Below are 19,997 nucleotides of genomic sequence, written 5' to 3'. Positions count from 1 at the left end.
TTATCAAGTAGTTAATTGTCTAAATCCACTTCATTGTTGCCTTACGGAAGAAATTGTCTATATGGTCATAGTCCCAGGTTCCATTTGAAAGGTTGATCCTATTATCTAGTTGTTTTATCTGTGAAGATTCTACAGTCTGACATTTGTGACGACAGCTGCTTTAGTATAAAATTTGGCTTGATTTCTAATCCTTGGTATGGTTCGTATTATTTATATGATGGAAAATTACCTAACTATGTTGTCCATATCTAACTGAGCGCTTGTGTTAAGTAAATTTTTCTGAGAGAGACTTTCCTGTATCACAATCCCTACAAGGAATTTTTAATAAACTCCTACATCTTAGAAACTGGTTTCTGCTGAACGTTAATTAAGGATTTCCCTTGTGTATTGGATTTCCCTAGTGTATTGGATTTCCCTAGTGTATTTGGATAAGTGAAGGCAAAAGGGTTGGTGGGGCCTCTGGTTTGTGTGATCACTCATAAATTATCCACAAGGGATTATGATTTTGTTTGTGAATTTTTCCTTTTCTTTGTTTTCTGCGGGTTTGTAAAAAATGCTTATTTTATGTATGGCTTTTTCTATTATGTGCTTGGGGTATTTTAGTAAGATAAGTTGATTTCTGATTGTTTCAAGTTCTTTGTTAAGAAAATCTGGGGAACAAATTCTCAGGGCTCAAATAAATAAGGTACTTGCTATGCCAAGTTTAAGTGAAATATCATGTTAGCTGTAAAAATGTATGTATGAAAGTGAGAATGTCACTTTCCTGAAGACAGTGAATTTGTAGTTGTTATTAGTTCTGATGATTAAGACATCTAGAAAGTGGACTTGGTTATTACTTTCCCATTCAACTTTAAATTCTATGCTTGGGCCCAAGGAATTTTTTGTAGAAAGACATCAAAGTTGCCACACTTGCTTTTTTTAGTATGTTAAGATGTCGTCTACATAAAGCCAAATCATATCTGCAGGTTTGACAGGATTTATAATTACTTGTTTCGAAGTACTCCATATATAGGTTTGCTAACACAGGACTGAGCAGACTCTCCATACTGCAACCAAATTTTTACAGTAAAAGTTATCACCAAAGGAAAAGACATTGTTAGTGATGCAGAGCACTATTAGTTGCATTATTTTATTCAATTCTATGGGGAAGTGACCAGCAAATGGCTCAAGTTTATTTCTGAGGATTGTTAATACATCTTTTATGGGTACTCTTGTGAAAAGGGAGCCTAGTCTAGGCTGATAAGGTTTATGTTATATATGGGGATATTTGCCAACCTAAATTTGTTGCACAAGTCTTCTGTATATTTTATATGACTAGGGGAAAAGGTTCCTAAAAAGGGGGATAGTAACTTGGCTATCCATTTTGAAATTCTGTAGTTAAAAGCTCCAGCACATGAGAAAATGGGACAGAAGGGGATGTTATCTTTGTGAGTTTTGGGGAGGCTATAGAAATTGAATAAAATAACACAAATTGTAGAGCTCTGTTGCAACTGTCCATCTACCAGAACCTGAGGTCTGCACTCATCCCTGAAAGGTATAGAACAAGACTGTACCAATAGATACTCCCTTATCGCCTTAACCTGGGCTGCATAGGGAAAAGTGTTCTCACTTCTATCAAATCGAGTTAGTACAAGCATAAGGACATTAGCTTGCAGCATCAGAAATGAGTAAACTCTCTTCCTCACTATACTCCAGTTGCCACCAAACCTTAAGCTGGCTTCACAAACTCACTAGGTTGGCGCTTCCACTTCTCTAAGCTGATGCAGAAAAAAGACAACGTACTGAGTAAAAGGTAACAACTCAACAAGCTAGACGGAGACTCCATAGCATGTCCAAAACACTGCCAGTCTCGAGTAAGAAACCGAACTTCCCACTGAAGACAGATTAAGTGCCAATAAGCACTTGTATCACAAAAGGCAGTCTCCAGCTCTCTGCGACTTCATAAGAAACAACAAACAAACCACAGCAAACCTAAAGGGAGCTTTGTGCGTCCGAGTACAAAAAGTTGGGAAACCCTCTCTAATTGAAGGACAAAGCTTAGGTTCTTTTCTCCAAATATTTAAAGGGAACCGAAATATGCTACGGCAAGCAAGACATACTCTCATTGTGGCCTATTTCCTCAACTAAATGAGGATACAGCGAAGCTTAACGTTGCAACAAAAGCCAACCAGACCAAGGAGTTTCTATAATTCAAACTCTTCTTCCAGTAGAGGGTGACAGGAGGAGACAGCTGCCTACAGAAAGAGCCTTAAGGTTTGCTCTTTCTTCACAACCCCTGGTGACAGGATAGGACAGGTGATAGCAGCCAAGTACTGTATCTACATCCACAAGTTGATGAAAGGAAGACGGTCTTAAGCAACTCACGGACTCTGCTACATACACATGAGCCAACTGAGGAAAAGAAAATGGGACAGATTGGGAGGTGGGAGGGAGGATTTACAACGACTCTCCTGCCTAGTTCAAAAGTAAATTTGTGGGGGATGGGAATCAGACCCCCCTCAATACTAGTTAAATCCCCCAAATAATTAGAAAACCTTTTAAAAATGCTTATAACTGCCTATCTTGAAAGTTCAAATACCAAATGTATAGCTTAAATAACATCCTACTTCAAATTTTACCATTAAAAATATATATGCAATATCAAAAGATTGAAATGAACTTCTTTGGTTAACATTCCTTCCCCTCTCCCAATACATATATCAAACTGTCATTTACTCCTTTCTTGAAGTGGATAATAAGACTGGGAAGGAAATCACTATTTCTTTGATTAATCTTATTAATATTTGAAAATTAGTTATGTAAATATAATTTATTCATAATACTACAAAACAAATAAACATACTAATGAGAGAGAGAGAGAGAGAGAGAGAGAGAGAGAGAGAGAGAGAGAGAGAGAGAGAGAGAGAGATTTTATTATTATTCAATCTTATTAAACTTAATATTATTTGAAAATTAGTGCTGTAAATTATTTTATCATAAAATGTAGTAGTACCCTTACAGATATATTCTTACATACACTTCTAACACTTCCAGCCAAAACAGAGGGAGAGAGTTACCACTATGACATACATATCTTGTGGAGAGAGAGAGAGAGAAGAGAGAGAGAGAGAGAGAGAGAGAGAGTTATCCTTATTTAAAAGGAGTAAAATGGAAAGATTATTGTATTTCTTTAAACTACTATCACACCAAAAAAAGAATTTTGTAAAAAAAAAAAAAAAAAAAAAAAAAAAAAAAAAAAAGAAAAAAAAAAAAAAAAAAAAAAAAAAAAAAAAAAAAAAAAGAGAAAGAGAAGAAGAGTAGAAGAGAAGAGAGAAGAGAAAAGAAGAGAAGAGAAAAGAAGAGAAGAGAGAGAGAGAAATTACATGTACGTTAATGAGCAACACGCTCCCCTTCCTGTCACATTACTTGGCATATCTGACAGCTCTGGACCTCAGCTTAATACCTGGATCTAAAAAGAAAGATACGGGGTAGATTGGATTTTCCTTCATTCTCATATAATGTTTTAATTTATAAACTAAAATCTGACTAATCTACTAGAGAATTTTCTTTAATGAATTGATAGTATTGCTGTTTACATTAATATTTATATTTGAAAATAAGTAAATCATTTATTTATCACACAAAAAATATACATCTGTGTGAGAGAGAGAGAGAGAGAGAGAGAGAGAGAGAAATGATTATCTTTATTGTTTCGTATCATTTAGTCCTGTTCAACTTACTAATAGCAGTATTAATCAATACTGATATTTGAAAATTAGCAAATCATTTTTGTATCATAAAAATGTATTTAGTCATGAAAATAACATGAAAATACACTAATTAGTGAATATTTATCATCAGAAAAACCTGTGAATAGGCAAATTTCCTATAATTAATGGTTAGATATGGTCCAATAAAAAATCCACGAATAGGTGAGTCCACGAATCTCGAGAGCACGAATACGGGGGTTGACTGTACTTGAAGCTGGAATGATATCTAGCTCAGAAAGAACTTTGGATACTATACATATTGCAGATTTGAATGAGAAACATTAATCAAGGCAGTAGTAAGAGATTTTCCAATAGCCGAGGAAAAAGCATGCAAAGAACAAGTGCATTTCAATGACGAAAGATTAAAAGGCTACCAGACAAGAATTTAGAATAACCAAGACATGAGAGATTGATTAAACTGTCGACTGAGAAGACATATAAGAATATGCAAAACTTGCTACAGATATTATCATCTCAATAAATGGTCTACAGTAATACCTCAATCTTACGCAATTCAAGATGTGTGAATTCACAACAATGTGAAATTTACATTGGAACCTAAATAATTATGATAAGCAAGAATTTCACAGATGTGTGAATGCAAACACAAAATTTTTGAATCCTGGAGAAACCCTGCAAAAATTTTTGTTTAATTTTTTATGTAATTTATATATTTTCAAACTTTTATGTTTAAATTAAATAAGATTAAATAATAAAATTATTAATTTTCTCTCTACCCAGTCTGCGGTTGCAGCGGCACCTACATTGGTATGACTAAGAGACTCTCCTGCCACGGCCAAGAGGGGGCCATTAATAACCACGCCTGTACCAAGCATCAAAAGGCCATCTCCCAGGATGTAATCTTCCAAAACAATGAGATCATTGGGAAGGCCCCTGATGCACGTTGGTTATGCCTGCTGGAGGCGCTTCTCATCCAGCATAAAACAAACACTGAATACGACGCAGGAAGAATTTCTCCTCCCTACCAGTATGAGAAAACCTTCCACCAACAATGACACCACCGACCCCGACAACTCTACTGAAGACAACGCCCCTGAACAAGATACTCCTGCAGGCAACGACGATCGTATTAGCCGTGACATCCCGCAACGTAACGCAACGTTCAACAACGTTACTGCACAGCTCAGGAGGTCTAGACGGCTGCAGATCCTGCAGCTTCGCAACCACAGACTCGGCGAAAGCAGCTTGAGACCTGACTTAAGCCACCAATGAAAACGAAAACTCACCGCTACCAGCGAATAGGAGATCAGTATGGGGCAGACCCCCTTCTGATGCCCCAAATATAAGGACGGACACCACACCTAAAGCAGTCCACCCTCAGCTTCCTAGCCTAGAGGATGTCTGGCAGCTCCAGATGAAAGCTTGCTTCAAGAGAGAGAGAATATTGTTAATGACTTTGAAGACTGATATCATAGTTTATCTGTAAAATTCAAATATATACACCAATTTTGATACTGTATTTGATCATGACCTCTATAGGAGCTCTACTAGTCTGTTTAAGTAGCATGGAAAAAGCCGCTATTTGGAAAATAGAAAAGAATCTCTACAAGTGTAACGCTGCTGAAGTAGCCATTACTTTTAATAAAATAACAACTCTTCTCTCTCTCTCTTATTGAGATGAAAGAATTTTTATAGAACATGTATATGTTTATTAATATTTTCAAATAATAATAATAATAATAATAATAATAATAATAATAATAATAATAATAATAATAATAATAATAATAATAATAATAATAATAATAATAATAATAACAATAATAATAATACATCAGGATGGAGTTTGGAATAGAAAAATGTGCCTTAGTCAACATACAAAAAGGCAAAGTAACGAGAACTGAAGGATAAAGCTACCAGATGGAGCAACATCAAACACATAGATGAGACGGATACAAATACCTGGGAATAATGGAAGGAGGGGATATAAAAAACCACCCCCAAGAGAGAAGGGACACGATCAGGGAAAGAATACATGCAGAGACTCAAGGCGATACTCAAGTCAAAACTCCAACGCCGGAAATATTGATAAAAGCCATAAAAACACCATGGGCACTGCCAGTAATCAGATACAGCCCGCAGCGAATAGTGGAATCGGATGAAAGTGCCAGAAACTCCGCAGCATAGATCAGGAAAACCCAGGAAACATATGACAATACCCCCACCAAAGCACTAGTACACCCAAGAGCAAATACGGACAGAACTATACCTAACACGAAAAGAAGGAGGGAGAGGACTACTAAGTATAGAGGACTGCGTCAACATTGAGAACAGAGCACTGGGGCAATATCTGAAAACCAGTGAAGACGAGTGGCTAAAGAGTGCATGGCAAGAAGGACTAATAAAAGTAGACGAAGACCCAGAAATATACAGAGACAGGAGAATGACAGACAGAACAGAGGACTGGCACAACAAGCCAATGCACGGACAACACACGAGACAGACTAAAGAACTAGCCAGCGATGACACATGGCAATGGCTATAGAGGGGAAAGCTAAAGAAGGAGACTGAAGGAATGATAACAGCGGCACAAGATCAGGCCCTAAGAACCAGATATGTTCAAAGAAACGATAGACGGAAATAACATCTCTCCCATATGTAGGAAGTGCAATACGAAAAATGAAACATAAACCACATAGCAAGCGAATGCCCGGCACTTGCACAGAACCAGTACAAAAAGAGGCATGATTCAGTGGCAAAAGCCCTCCACTGGAGCCTGTGCAAGAAACATCAGCTACATACCTTGCAGTAATAAGTGGTACGAGCACCAACATGAGGGAGTGATAGAAAACGATCAGGCAAAGATCCTCTGGGACTATGGTATCAGAACGGATAGGGTGATGCGTGCAAATAGACCAGACATGACGTTGATTGACAAAGACAAGAAGAAAGTATCACTCATTGATGTTGCAATACCATGGGACACCAGAGTTGAAGAGAAAGAGGGAGGAAAAAAATGGATAAGTATCAAGATCTGAAAATAGAAATAAGAAGGATATGGGATATGCCAGTGGAAATCGTACCCATAATCATAGGAGCACTAGGCACGATCCCAAGATCCCTGAAAAGGAATCTAGAAAAACTAGACGCTGAAGTAGCTCCAGGACTCATGCAGAAGAGTGTGATCCTAGAAACGCACACATAGTAAGAAAAGTGATGACTCCTAAGGAGGCAGGATGCAACACGGAACCCCACACTGTAAATACCACCCAGTCGAATTGGAGGACTGTGATAGAGCAAAAAAAAAAAAAAAAAATAATAATAATAATAATAATAATAATAAAGGGATTTTGACGTAAGGAAAAATCTATTTCTGGGCGATTGGTTCATGTCGCCCAGCGAAATATCCCTTTAATCCATTATTTCTAAGGTAAATTAACTAACAAATACCAGAGAATAAATAAAATAAAGAAAAAGGTCAGTATAACTGACTCGCTCACCCTCCAAGAGGGCGTCGGTATGGAACACTAGGGCGAGTGAGACCACTACCACGAACCTCTTACCAATAGAAATCTCCTAAGACAAAACCCCCACAAGAGGGGAGCAGACCCACAGAATGGGCAGCAAGATACTACTACTCACCCCCCACACTACCGACTGCTGCGCCTCTGGTGGCCATCTGAAGTTAGCAGACAATCTTGAGCGCAGGGATGTGGGTAGGGTGGGATTTCGCTGGGCGACACGAACCAATCGCCCAGAAATAGATTTTTCCTTACGTCAAAATCCCTTTTCTGGGCTCAGTTCGTGTCGCTGCGCGCAAATCGTACCAGAGAATTAGCACAAGATTGTAAATGAAAAATAAATAAGGTCTCAATAAAAACTTAAAATAAAATAGATTATTATAATTGCAAGAAAAAACAAAAATATATATATATACACAATTGTTTATCAATTTAGTAAAAATACTTAATATTAGCTTAAAGTTAACATATATGTACAGGGCTTACATGGAATATATGTTGAACTTAACATCTGTGTACTTATTACATACAATAGTAAATAAAGCAATTATAATAAATAGAATGATTCTGAACAAACTTAGAATACAATATAGTAAATAAATTTATATATGTTATATGATAAATAAATTTATAGATCTTAATAGACAAAACCCATAACCATTGTAAAATGGAGATGTGTCACCCTAGCCATAAAAATAAGGGGACCACATCATAGAAATCATTAATATACAATCAATTGTGGGTGACCCTAGCAAAAAAATAAGGGACACCCACTGTACCATCACAAGAGCAAGCTAAGACTCAAGGTAGACGTAGATGAACATGGTAGGTATAGACAAACTGTTGACTGAGATAGGTAGAAAGGAGATCTGGATCTTCAACTTAAGATTAAGCAGAGTCGGGGGAAACTATGTTACCCGCCGCAACTGCTGAAAATTTCAGAGATTCCAAGGACTTTAAGTAATGACGCTTAAATACTGTCGGCGATTTCCATCCAGTATACTTTTTCAAATCATCAAAATTCATGTGTTGGAAATAGTTAATTGAGGGGTGGCAACTGCCCTGACATCATGAGCTTTAGGAAGGAATCAGGGTTGGCTTGTTTAATAAAGTACAGGATCTGTTGCCTGATACCTTTAATTGATAAAGTACCACCTTTTTCCTCTCCTAAAGAGAGGACCCGAAGAGGATGAGGATGTCCTGGATAGAAAGGCTCGTAAGGTCGATACTGGACAAAGAGAAACATCTTGCGGAAGGGGTATAACCTTCCACGGTTCCCACCTCAACAAAGGATCCTCATTCTTTGCTAAAAAGCTACGATCCGGGGAAAGTAGAACTTCCCCTGAGGGAAGAAATTCTATATGATTCAGATCTCTGGATAACGCCGACAGTTTCTGAAATTCTAGCTCCTGAAGCCAAGCTTAACAATAAAAAATAGTTTTTCTTAAGAGCATTATAAATGAACATGTCGTATTGTCTGTTTCTGAAGCCAGCTTTAGAACATCATTCAAGAACCACGACACTGACGTAGGCCCTTACTGAAGTCTAAGTCTAGCACAAGCCTTGGGGATAGACGAGGAAGTAAGAATCTGTCAAGTCTATGTTGAAACCGAGTTGAAGAATCTTCTTCAAGGCTGACTTGTTTGTCGTAATAGTGCTAGCTGCTAAGCCTTTTTCGAATAAAGATCTGAAAAAGGATATAGCTGAATTGATTGTCATGATTCTAATGTCTGATTCTCTCAGGAAGATTGCCAACTTTTTGACTGCAGCATCATACTGTCTCAAAGTTGAATCTCTTTTATCAGATTCCAAGAAAAGAATATTTCGTGGATCGATATCTGCATCTCTTTTAGCCGCAAACTTCATGAAGTCCATAAAGTTAGGGTTTTGAGAATTCCTGAGGAAGCGAAACACAGTCTTCGTTTGTAACTGACTGGGAGAGCCTGGGATTGGGAATCCGAAGAGACGAAGACCCAGTTCCAGAATCAGAGGGTACCAGTTGCTCTTCGGCCAGTCTGGGGCTACTAGAGCTACTTGACCCTTGAAACGTCCTGAGTTTGGTTCAGTACCTTCAGGAGAAGATTCACTGGAGGAAAGACATAAATCTTCTCCCAGTTGTTCCAATCTATGGACAGGGCGTCCGTGGCATAGGCCAGAGGTCCAGGTTGGGGGCCACATAACATGGAAGTTTGTGGTTCGCCTTGAGATGCGAATAGATCTACTTGCAGACCTGGAAACCCTCCGGAGAATCCATTGGAACGAACTGTTGTCCAGTGACCATCCGACTCCAGAGGAACTGAGCGGGATAGAGCATCTTGCCTATGACGTTTCTTTCTGTCCACCAGGGAGAAGATGGCTACCATGACATGATTCAGATGTCTTGACTTGGAGCCTCCCCTGTTTACGCAATGGACTACCAACTGCGCTGTCCAGAACTAACTATATGTGAGAGTTCTTTGGCGGACGTAACCTCTTCAGAGTCAAGAACACCGCCATCGCTTCCAATACGTTTATGTGAAGCTGGCGGAACTGAGTGACCAGGTTCCTTGAGCCTTCTTGAACTGAGAATATCCTCCCCAGCCGCTTAATGAAGCGTCTGTGTGGATAGCAATCCCGGAGGGAGGAAAATGAAGGGGTACTGATATGGACAGGTTCTTCAATTTTGCCCAAGGGCGCAGACGATTCCGTAGGAATCTGTGGGATTGATGACAAAACTTGTCCCTGGATCTGACAATTGCTCGTGAGCGCCAGATTCTGGTTAGGTCTTTCAGTTTGGCTTTCATCAAGATGTTTGTCACTGAGCAAATTGGAGGGAACCCAGGATTCTTTCCTGGCTTCTCCTTGAAGCCTATTTGTGCTTTAGAAAATTGCTTTACTGACTTCGCTATTTCTTTTCTCTTGGCTGATGGAATCGACAGAGTATGGGAGGATAGATTCCCATTGAATGCCCAGCCACTGAAAGTTGGACTCCGGAGTGAGTCTTGACTTTGTTCTGTTTATCTTGAACCCCAGATACTCTTAGGAACTGGATTACTTTCAGTGTGGCTTTGTGACATTCCTCGACTGTTGGAGCCCAAATCAACCAATCGTCGAGATACGCTACTACCATTATCCCTTGAGACCTCAGTTTGTTGGACGAATACTTCCGCCAACTTCGTGAACACCCTGGGTGCCACGTTCAGACCGAAGGGAACTACCTTGAAGGAGAATGCCTTGATCTCCTATCTTGAAGCCCAGATAAGGGCGAAAAGCAAATGTCTTTGCAATAGGGATATGGATAGTATGCGTCTGTAAGATTGATAGTGAGGTGGTGACGGCCCCCATGGGGGGAAAGTAAGGTCCGCACCTGCGAGATAGTCAGCATTTTGAACTTGTCGCAGCGAATGGCCAAGTTTAAGCGGGACAAGTCTAAGATTACCCTTCTTTTTTGTGAGCCTTTCTTTGGCACGCTGAACAAGCGACCTTGAAAAAACTTTAATCTGTTGACTCTCGCTATTGCTCCTTTCTGAAGGAGGTCCTCCGCATACTCCGTCATTTCTTTTGATGGAAGTTGAAGGAATGGTCTGGATGGAGGAGGATCCGCATCCAACTCTAACCCAGGCCTTTTGACACAATGCTCTGTGCCCAATTGCTGAATCCCCCACCGATGCCGGGGAAGAGAAACAGCCTCCCTCCTACCTTCGAGCTCTCACTGTTGCTGGGTTGAGTGACCTCCGCGGCCTCCACGGAAGTGTTTTCCCCTGTTGAGAGACCTTCCTGATCCTCTCTGACGAAAGGATCCCCTAGCTCTTCCCCCCTCCCCTGCCAAACCGGTCATAGTGCTGAAAGGCCTGGCCCTCGAACACTTGGTTTAAAGGGGGCTGGGGAGACAGCGTAGGAGGTGGAAGGCTGAGGCTGGGGGGAAATCACATAAATAGGTTGTGACTGAGCCTTAGAAGTAGAGGGTTGGGCTGATTGTACCCCATAGGTACAGCCGAAACAGCCTGGGTAAAACGTTGCTGCTTCTTTTGGTAAGGCTGGTAAACGTTTAAGTTTCTTCTGAGACTTACCTTTTGCAAAGCTTGGTCTTGGCGTCTCTTAGCTGTGGAGACCCCAACGATCTTTAAGGGCTCTGGTTGAGCCTTGTTGCTTCAGCTTGGACCTCCCTTGACCATCGATCAGGAAAGAGGTCTGCCCCCCAGATGTTGGAGGAAAGCAACTTATTCGGCCTCATGACGAATAGTTGCTTTCCTGGAGGACATGCTTCCGGCAGTTAATCCTAGCTGTAGCAAACTCAAACATATCAGAGACTGGACGGTATGCGTCTGGGAACTTAGTCAGGAGCTTGAAGAGCGGCTCTGAAGCATAAGAAATAGCCGCTACTTCCGTCATTGCCATGGTATTCATGGGACCTTGGCAAGCCTAGACTTGGCCTCAAATTCAGCTTGAATGAGGCTGTCAGGAAGGCCTAGGCAGCTTCTCGCCAAACTGATCCATAGCAAAGTCTGGTTTGAGCTTGCCAGTTGAAAAAGGTGTTAGGCAATTTTCTTCCCACAATTCTCCCAAAGTGGGGGAGGAGCAAAGGAGATGTGGGGTCTGCTTCCCTTAATTGAGGTAACGATTCACCTTTCTGGGCAGCAGGAATGGTGACCGTTGCTATCTTGGTAAGGAAGGGAAGAGGAGTTCCCTCCTCCATCGTAAAAATGGTGAAGGGACTCTTAAAGGCTTGTATTCTCGTGTTAGAACAATCCATTTCCTCTAAACACCTGAGCCATTCTCTTTGAGCCTGTCACGTGAGTAGAGGACTGTCTCCTTCGGTACCTTATCTTCTCTAGTCATGGCTGCGTCAGTAAGTCTGGCGTAGCACATTGAACGGCGGTTGGAGGGCCCTCCGGGTAGAACTCAAAGTCCCTCAATCCTTCGAGTACCACCATTCCCGGAATAGAGATAAGGCCGTCCTGGAAAGGGGCGTATGACGCCCACTCCCATCCAGGGGTTGTTCATAGAGAACGGAGGCAGAGAGTCATGAGGTGGAAGCTGAAGCAGTCCAGCACCGAAAGCTGGAGGAGTAGCTAAAAGGGCCTGATTAAGTCCGGCGGATTATATTGTCCGGGGGTGGGACGTAATCCTATCGGACAAACCGGGAGAAACATCTGCTCCATGCTGCTCCTCAGAGAGCCGACCAAGTCTCCCATGTGTTGCACAATCCAGCATTGGGATCCAAAGCCGGAGCTGCTGCGGAGGTAGAGGGATAACTTGGAACAGGTACCAAGGGGAGAGGAGAGACTGCCGGGGCTCAGCCGGAGTACGGGGCCTCTCCTTGGAAGACCTGCTCTTAGAGGGGGACTTCGAGCTTGAAGCAGAAGCTCTAGACTCTCTGCTCCGGGGTTTGCAGCCGGGAGACTTACGAGATGTTTGACACCGACGAAGTCTTTTTGGACGACGACGACGTCTTTTTGAGGGTTTTCTGTACCCTCTGGCCCTTCACCTTAGGTTTCACCGAAGCATCAGGTGAAGCATAAAGGAGTTCAGCTCCTGTTAAAAGCCTTGGAAGGAAGCTGGAGAATTAGCAGGAGAAGAAGATCCAGTGGCGCCCAAGGGAAGCCCTTGGGCGTCCAACGTACCTACCTCGACCAACAGCTCGTTCAACACCTACCATCGGTTTCTACATTTAAATCCAGTGTCGCGACTTCCGATGAGATATCGTGGCCTGGTTCTTTTATCGAAGTGGCGATCTGCTGTTGGATCACCGCCATAGTCGGGGCTGCTTCTGCCGGGTCGACGTAAACAGTCGACTTGCCGCCGGGGAACAGCAGGACAGCCATCCTCTTCTCCAGGATGTAGGGCTGTCCCTTGGCGCGTTCTTCCCGAATCCGCCGACCCAAGCCCTCAGGGTTGCCAGAGCGGTCTCTCTAACGGCAGCAGCCTGGAAGAGAGGGCGTTCATTAGTTTAAAAGTTTAAAAAACTTAAAAAAAATTAAACCTTAAACTAAGACTAGGCTTAAAACCTAAAAGTTATCGGGGATGTAAATAAAAACCCAACATAAAGAAGAGCTTAAGCTTAAAATAAAAGCATTAAAATTAAACTTAAGATCTAAAATGAGTCATTGGAATCATGTACGGAGTTGGAAATACTTACCCGTCTAAGACTGACTCACGAGATCGTAACAGATAGTTGCAGGGTTTCGTGGAAAAAAACCAGACCTTGCAGATTCCCATGCGGAGTCGCGCACGGAGCGTGGACCTGCAGAACTTTATGTCCACAGGGGGTCCTGAAAGCATGGCGTTGCATCCCGGATGCTTCACAGTTGGTGGTCTAAGTGAAAGGATACATGAGTATCATAAAAAGACATCACTTACAGGCTAATAGAAACTCCGATGCATGCCGGAGAGCGAAAAAATTTTGGGCATAAACCCTACCTTACCGCCTGAATAGGCTATAAACCCCGGAGTGATCCGGTGTGACAACGGAGGTAAGGGGAGGAACCCGGCTTAAGCTAGCTTAAATTAAACTTATGATAGCTTAAAATAAACTTAAAATACACTTAAGCATAAATAGCACTAGATTCCGGAATTGGTTCCGGGTCGCGGAGGTGTTCGTCTCCCAGCCAGTACCGACGAGGACGGGATGGTTAGTTAAAAGACCAACTGATACGCCTGAGGTCCCGAGCGGGGAAACCGGCTCCCTTCCTCGTGATTGACGGAGCTCCGGTAAGATAAAAAGCACCGACAATCCGGGAAGGGGGGGGGAGCGAGAGGGCGAAACAGACTCGAGCAAACATCGGGGCAACGGAGCAACAAAGGAGGGGGAAGGCCAAATCCCCCTACCCAGTCACAACAAAGCACCGTGAAGCAGAGAGAACGGTCAAGTCCAGTCCTGTGTTCTGTCCAGCCTCCCCTACTCCTCCCACGTAGGGAGAAGAGGGAGACAGGGGGGGCCCGGGTGGAGCGAGCGAGGACGGAACCTCCCGCCCCCCTCCCCCCCGGGCTCTATGGGAGAGAGGGAGGAGGGCAGGGTGACTGGAACGGGGCGCCTGGCTGCATCGCAACGAATTCACATGGTGACCCCCCACGAAGGCAGGTAACTCGGATAAAACACACAAAAAACATAGCCTAGGTTAATGCAACCAAACTAATCAGCGAGATGCTATCGTAGATGCAATAAAACTGATGAGGAGGAAGCAACAAAACTGATAGGGACCATGATATACTGAACTAGGCTACACTAACCATGCCAGACGCCGTAGGCCTAACCTAAAATACACCAAAATCACTAAAAATTAAATTAAAATGAAAGTAGGAAAATAAAACAGTAGAAGAAAAAATCCAGGAGTGTACGACTAACCCGAGAGAAAGTCTTCCACTCAAAAGCTACTAGCCGGGGCTGATACTAAGAGCCTGTGGCTAGGGTCTAGATAGAAACTAAATTGCCTACGCAAGGTAAAAGAAGACATGCATTCATGACATAAACCAAGTAGGCTGGACCCCTAATATAATGTAGATAACTAGTAATAGAGAAAGTAAAGTAAAGGAAGGTTCTAGGTATGGAAGACCAAGAACGAACCCGCCACGAGGCAGAACAATGCCGCCATGCTTCCGGCCGCGAGCCAGTATTTATACCTAAAAAAACGGCAAAATTACTGACTCAAAGCTGGAAAAACTAAGTAGGAACCTTACGGAATACTTAACTTAGCTGATGCGATGGCTGAACGCTCCATAATTAGATAAAATCCTCACAAAGGGGCACGAAAAAAAACACAATAAGGCACGTGTTTGCTAACGTAAAGGATGTCCACCCACAGGCAGCAAGTCAGCAGTCTGTAGCGCTGGGGTGAGTAGTAGTACTTGCTGCCCATTCTGTGGGTCGGCTCCCCTCTGTGGGGGTTTTGTTGTAGGAGATTTCTATTGGTAAGAGGTTCGTGGTAGTGGTCTCACTCGCCCTAGTGTTCATACCGACGCCCTCTTGGGACTTGGGGTGAGCGAGTCAGTTATACTGACCTTTTTCTTTATTTTATTTATTCTCTGTATTTGTTAGTTCATTACCTTAGAAATAATGGATTAAAGGGATATTTCGCGCAGCGACACAAACTGAGCCCAGAAATACTGTAATTACAAAATGATGCTATACAAAATTCTTTCCCTCATCTTTCTTTTTAACTTCACCAGAGGGTCAAGTCCAAAGCTGTCACATATGTCAAGTAAAGTGACAGAAGGGAAAGTGTTGCCTATAAGCCGGTCAATGTTTCTTACATTATTCTCTCTCTCTCTCTCTCTCTCTCTCTCTACATACATATGTAATCTTCACATACTCCTGTATTTCTACCATATATTTCTTTATTTCAGGGTATTGTATTAAGTTGACTTTTAAATGGAATTACAGTAACTTTAATTTCATTTAAAAGTTAGCTTAATACTTGAATAAAGACAATCTCTCTCTCTCTCTCTCTCTCTCTCTCTCTCTCTCTCTCTCTCTCTCTCTCTCTCTCTCTCTCTCTCAGTTAACCCTTTAATGCCGATTGGACGTATTAAACGTCGATATAAATTGTCTGTTGGGTGCCGATTGGACGTATGGTACATCGATATAAAAGTGTTTTTTTAAAAATTAGCGGAAAAATAGTTATAGGCCTACTAGGCGAAAACTTTTGAATCACGAGCCTTGGGGGATGCTGGGAGCTCACAGATCAAGGCGTTGTTTTGTTTACAATTGTTACGCAGGCGCGCAAGTGCGAATTTCTTTCTTCTCGCACTAAAAAGTATCAGCGACACATCTCAGAAATAATTTTGTCACTTTGACATAATTTTTGCACCATTTTATGTTAGCCGTTACATGGCGTATATTTCAAAATGTGCGCAATTTCATGTAGAATAAAACAATAAAACAACTCATGGTTGTAGCTTTTATCAGTTTTGAAATATTTTCATATAAATAACAATAAGTGCTAATTTCAACCTTCGGTCAACTTTGACTCGACCGAAATGGTCGAAAAATGCAATTGTAAGCTAAAACTCTTATATTCGAATAATATTCAAATTGGAAGTCTTTAGCACAATATTTCGATTTATGGTGAATTTATGAAAAAAACTTTTTCCTTACGTCCGAGCGGTAACTCTTCTGAAAAAATCAAATTTTTTCGTCTGATTGTAATCTTTGCACCATTTTAAATTAGCCGTTACATAAAGTTTTATATATGGAAATGTGCGCAATTTCATGTAGAATACAAATAAAAACAACCCATGGTTGTAGCTTTTATCAGTTTTGAAATATTTTTCCATATAAAATAACGATAAGTGCCAAAAATATCACACTTCGGTCCAACTTTGAACTCGACCGAAATGGTACGCAATTGTAAAGCTAAAACTCTTACATTCTAGTAATATTCAATCATTTACCTTTATTTTGCAACCAAATTGGAAGTCTCTAGCACAATATTTCGATTTATGGTGAATTTATGAAAAAAACTTTTTCCTTACGTCCGAGCGGTAACTCTTCTGAAAAAATCAAATTTTTTTTTTTCGTTCTGATTGTCGTAATCTTTGCACCATTTTAAATTATTGCCGTTACATAAAGTTTTATATATGAAAAAAATGTGCGCAATTTCATGTAGAATACAAATAAAACAAAAACAAAATCATGGTTGTAGTTTTAATCAGTTTGAAATATTGTTTTTTCATATAAATAACGATAAGTGCCAAAATATCACTTCGGTTAATTTTGACTCTCCACCGGAAAAATGGTAGAAAAACGCAATTGTAAGCTAAAACTCTTATATTCTAGTAATATTCAATCAATTTACCCTTCAGTTTGGCAACAAACTTGGAAGTCTCCAAGCAACAACTATTTACGATTATGGTGAATTTATGAAAATAAAACTTTTTCCTTACGTCCTGACGGCGGGTAAACTCTTCTGAAAAAATCATAAAATTTTTTCGTACCGATTGTCGTAATGTTTGCACCATTTTAAATTAGCCGTTACATAAAGTTTTATATATGAAAATGTGCGCAATTTCATGTAGAATACAACAAGAAAACAACCCATGGTTGTAACTTTCATCAGTTTTGAAATATTTTCATATAAATAACGATAAATAGAAAAAATTTGACCTTTGGTCAACTTTAACTCGACCAAAATGGTTGAAAACTGCAATTGTAAGTTACAACACTTACAGTCTAGTAATATTTAATCAATTACCTTCATTTTGCAACAAACGGGAAGTCTCTAGCACAACATTTCGATTTATGGTGAAGTTTTGAAAACAGCTTTTTTTTTACGTCCGCGTGTTACGAATTCATGCATTATTTTGTGATAATAATTTCTCTGTGTTGCTTTGATCATTTTACAATGTGTTATATACCAAAATGATCGCAATTTAGTGTAAAATAGAAAAAAAAAATTAACTCGTTAGCAGTAACCGTTTTGCTCACAGTGCGATTTGTATACAATTAGATATGAAATTATTTTTTCGCACTGTCATATATCCCAATATTTATATAAGATAATAATTTTTTTTTCATTTCTGATGGTTGCATACTAAACTTCAGGCAATGACAAGATAAAAGAGCCAAAAATGAACTCTTAATCTTGAAAACTAAGCGTGCTGTGATTAAAAAAAAAAAAAAAAAAATTCCGCTTTGGCGCTCACTCGCGAATGCAGCCGGCATACGGGAGATGATTTTTAAAATACCACTTCGGCGTTTAAGGGTTAATGGTGGATAATTTTTATTGATCTAATATTTACCTTTACCTCTAGAACTGTAATTGCGCTGTTCTAAAATACAGGCACATACATAAAAGTTGTATTTAGCCCAAATACTAAGCACTCTTTATGCATGAAAAGGAATTTCAGAACAATGAGAAGGAGACAGAATAAAGAATTTCTTAAAAGTGGTTGAGAATTCTTCTAAAAATAGATTGGTCATTGGAATGAGAAGAGAGAAATAGTTGTATGTATGTAATCTTCACGCACACGCCTATATTTTTACCAACCATTTATTTTAATTTTTTTGTAAGGGTAATGTATTAAGCTAACTTTTAATGAAACTATAGTAACTTTAATTTCATTCAAAAGTTAGCTTGATACTTAGAGAGCATGATTAGGGTCATATTTAGTGTTCAAACTATAGAAGTAAGCATTTATTAGTATTTCTAGAGACTGTGCCAAACTTACACTAAAATTCCCTTTACATGAAAGGGTCTGGAATCTAACCTCGTATAAGTTCAAGGTACTGCCGTATACCTATATTATATACAATAATGCTATGTATGCTAACACCTAAGACTAGGTGCCGATGACAGCAGAATGCGCATATGGAGTGAAGATTACCATTTACCTAAACAGTCATTATGCGAACAAATTACACAAGATTCATACCGTGAAAATGGCAAAGTAGATATTGGAGAGCACAAAACTCCATCGTCCCAAGAACCAACCCGGTTCCTTGTTAGCCGACACTTTCCAGAGGTACACTATCACAGGGCAGTCCAAGGTTTGGGCTACTTCAGACTACGGCACCCACACCTACTTCTAACAGGGGAACGTGAAAAAGAGCAAACACTACGGAGGGATTTGAAACGTTCCCCGCCACAACTCAGTTCAACTTGTATTAGAACTTAAAAGTAAGTTAATGTCATGTTCTAACTCCTTGATATGCTTTTCCTAAACCGAATGGTGAGCAGAAGGCAGACCTCCAAAGGAAGTCTCAACACTAGTACTACCAAAATGCCTAGCCTGAGTAGGGATAGCTGCAGATGAAGGGAACAGTAAGTAGGATAGAACTGACAGGTTTAAGTCCTGACCCAACTATAATTGCTTTCGCAAACAATCAGCTTCCCTTCTTTCCTGTATAAGACATATTCAGACATAAAGTCCTCTGAACAATCCCCTACATTGTTCACATCTAGTTCCAAGATCTCACTCCGTACCAATGCAGCTGGTACAAACCTTATGTTGATCTACTTCAAATTCCAACATCCTGCTTACACCAAAATCACTCCTACATAGCCTGATGTTGTTGGTTTTGCTTCCAGTGGAAGATATCCTAGGAAAATGAAATTACAATACCATAAACAGGTACGTTTATGGTATAAAACAGCCAGACTTCATAGAATACCAACTATCGCCTAAACACAACAGTGGCAAAGGAGAACTCTGACATGATCTAAAGCATTTAAAACACACCTGGTGGGAACAGGTGAACTAGACAGTCATCCAGGCAGCCACTCGATTTTTTGTTTGAATACCAACTCGCCTAATCGGCGGGAGATACAGCCTTCAACCGTAGGTAAAATTCATCTTAAATAAAAACTTTTAAACCACAATGTTAACAGAAAAGCTGTAACAGCTAAGCAAAGTAGAAAAGGGAAAATAATTTACCTTCTAAGGATAAGTGAAGATACTTAGGTGTTGCAATGATCTTGCAAAAGTTCCAGAGCGCAATGGTCCGGGCAGACTTGGCAATATTTGAAAGCCCTAGTGATGCAGTAACGGCATAAATCTCTAAACATGACTCACATGAGAGAGATCCAAACACCTCTCTTTCACAAGCCAACTGTATGTCAGTAAACTGCAATGAGAAAAAAAAAACACTTGATTAATTAGGTACTTATTCTAATAACCTCTATATTTGGGTCAGTTCAAAATAGGAACTACTTTTAACCATGAATGTGCTGGTTGTTTAAGGGTGTGACACACTAGTTTCAAATGTCCAACTAAAAATTATCCATTTAAGTTACCCCACCTAAATCTGTAACACTCACTGAAAATTTGGACAAGGTATCTGTTGGCAAAA

General features: G+C 40.4%; 1 protein-coding gene across 1 annotated transcript in view; it reads left to right on the top strand.

The window, feature by feature from the left end:
• Nucleotides 1-19,997, top strand: part of LOC135218919 (kelch-like protein 30) — a 168,767-nt gene that overhangs the window by 63,488 nt on the left and 85,282 nt on the right. The gene's annotated exons all lie outside the window — the stretch shown is intronic.

This window comes from Macrobrachium nipponense, chromosome 1 (assembly GCF_015104395.2).
Source record: "Macrobrachium nipponense isolate FS-2020 chromosome 1, ASM1510439v2, whole genome shotgun sequence".
NCBI classification, from domain to species: domain Eukaryota; kingdom Metazoa; phylum Arthropoda; class Malacostraca; order Decapoda; family Palaemonidae; genus Macrobrachium; species Macrobrachium nipponense.
The sequence above is the reverse complement of the archived record's forward strand: the minus strand, read 5'-3'. Positions and strand labels throughout refer to the sequence as shown.